At 52.1% G+C, this 2,500-nt stretch overlaps 1 protein-coding gene across 1 annotated transcript in view; it reads right to left on the reverse strand.

Moving 5' to 3' along the window:
• Positions 1 to 2,500, reverse strand: part of usp54b (ubiquitin specific peptidase 54b) — a gene marked incomplete at both ends in the record, with an annotated part of 57,023 nt that overhangs the window by 23,899 nt on the left and 30,624 nt on the right. The gene's annotated exons all lie outside the window — the stretch shown is intronic.

Consider the following 2,500-nt stretch of genomic DNA (forward strand, 5'->3'; position numbering starts at 1 on the left):
TGTCTGAGCTCAGGGGTGAGGAGTAGAGCTGGTTGGGCTCCTGGCTCAGCGAGGTGAGTGAGCCGCTCCGCTGCTGTCGTCATTCAGGTTAAAACCTCCCAGGGGTCCCCAAAACACATTACACGCAAGTCATGCATATCATCGCTGACCTTCCCCCGTGTTTGTCCACCGTGTGCACTTCTTCTTGTGCTGGTGTAATAGCGTTCATTAAGAGTGGCAGAGACGATGGGACAGTGTTAACAGCCACACAGGGAGAACAGGACCATCCTCTTCTAGTGACACCAGGGTGCTGACAGAAGCACTGTCTATACTGCAGAATCTTAGCGCCTACGCACAAGAGTCCATAGACACACACATACACACACACACACACACAAACAGAGACACACACACACACACACACACACACACACACACACACACAGACACACACACACACACACACACACACACACACACACACACACAAACAGAGACACACACACACACACACACACACACACACACACACACACACACACACACACACAGCTCAGGGACACACCACACGTCCCTACGCTTGAGTCTATAGACGGCGAGGGAGTTCTTGAATAGGGACATGTGTATTATTGGGTGATTCACCTACACCTCCACGGTCAGTAGCTCCTGCAGATACACACACACACTCATACACAGTCACACACACCCACACACACACACACTCACATAGCTCAGGGACACACCACGCGTCCCTGACCAGAAGGGGGACAAGGACAGACCACATGTCGTCGAACCAGAAGGGGGAATAGGGCCACACCACATGTTAAGAACGACGGAGGGGTGGGCGGAATCTAGGGTGAGACCACGCCATCTCTGACTGGAGGGGGAGGCACCAACTGGCAGAGCAGCTGTGGGCAGCTCTCCTGTGAGACGACAGATAGACATGTTTACTAGAGCGCCCCACAGGTCCAGGTCAAGGGTCACGGCGGGGAGGGAGATAAACATATCAGGCGGCACAGCCTCAGCAGAGCGCTAGAAAACCACTAGAACACACCACGCCACTCCACACCACGCCACTCCACGCCACCATTAACCAGTGGAGGAGCCACCACAGCACACAGCCTGCAGGAGCAATGATCCACAGAAGAGGGTGAAGGACAGAGGAGGAGTGAGACAGGAAGACTAAAAGAGGAGAGAGAGAGAGAGAGAGAGAGAGAGAGAGAGAGAGAGAGAGAGAGAGAGAGAAATGGATGGGGGAAGGTGGGCAAGGAGAGTGGAAACCTGATAAGGAAATTGAGCCAGAGAGAGAAAGACTGCACTGAGAGTGAGAGAATGGGAGAGATTGTGTGTGAGAGATAGAATGTGTGTATGAGGGAAGAGAATGTGTGTGTGTGTGTGTGTGTGTGTGTGTGTGTGTGTGTGTGTGTGTGTGTGTGTGTGTGTGTGTGTGTGTGGGTGATATAAAGACTGTCCATTTGAGGCAGCCTGTGTCTGTGTTTAAGAGTGTGTGTGTGTGTTGGAGATATAGAGACTGTCCATGTGAGGCAGTCCGTGTCTGTGTTTAAGTGTGTGTGTGTGTGTGTGTGTGTGTGTGTGTGAGAGAGAGAGAAGAGGGAGCATGCTATGCCTGCTCATGAGTGCAGCGTGAGATGGAGGTGGGGTGCAATGACAGCTAATAGCCTTTGATAAAGTGTCCTATTAAAGAGCTGCAGGCCATCCTGAGGAGTCCGTACAACCTATGGGAATGTCCCTGTGTGTGTGTGTGTCTGGTGTCTGTGTGTGTGTGTGTTCCTCTGCCACAGTTTCCTATCTCTGTCACAGCAGACGGTTCACTCATCACTGCGGTGACAGAGAGACATTTCATTTGCCTTTATCTGTTGACAGAGAGCTGGTTTCCGTGCTGTTTGGGAGACCTGGAGCAGCAGTGTGCCGGAGCCTCCTCACAGCCTCCACCGTTCCCTCACCCCCTCAAAGGCATCCAATCAGGGCACAAACTACCTCTTTTCAACTTCAGGCATATGGAACAAACACTTTGCATAGAGCACACACTAGCATTGGACATTGTTCACTAGCGGAGAACAACCAGTTCCCCAATAAACATGTGTAAGCCCTATATGTTTTGACAAATCACACAAAGAGTCTTAGTCTACGCTAATAGTCTTGCAGGAAAGATGAAAGATATCAGGCCTCAGCCCTAGTTCATTTCTCTTGGGTCAGGAGTTCATCTGGTCCTGTGTCTGAATCCCGGAGTGTGTTTGGTCACAGCTGAGAGGCCTCCGGTACACACGCCTGTTTGACTTTAACCATCTCCACGTGCAGCCTGGTGGCAGTCGCTGCTCCTCCGTGTCCCATGCGCTGCCTGCCTGCCTGCCTGCCTGCCTGCCTGCCTGCCCGCTGCCTGTGTGATCTATCGATTTATTTATGTCACCCCTGTCACCCAGAAATTTCATTCATCACTCCTGTTTACTTCTCCGGACGTGCTGTGCTGTGCTGTCGGGCTGGGCTGAGCTTGGCTTGGCTG

The sequence above is a fragment of the Sprattus sprattus genome (genome assembly GCF_963457725.1).
Source record: "Sprattus sprattus genome assembly, chromosome: 14".
Classification (NCBI taxonomy): domain Eukaryota; kingdom Metazoa; phylum Chordata; class Actinopteri; order Clupeiformes; family Clupeidae; genus Sprattus; species Sprattus sprattus.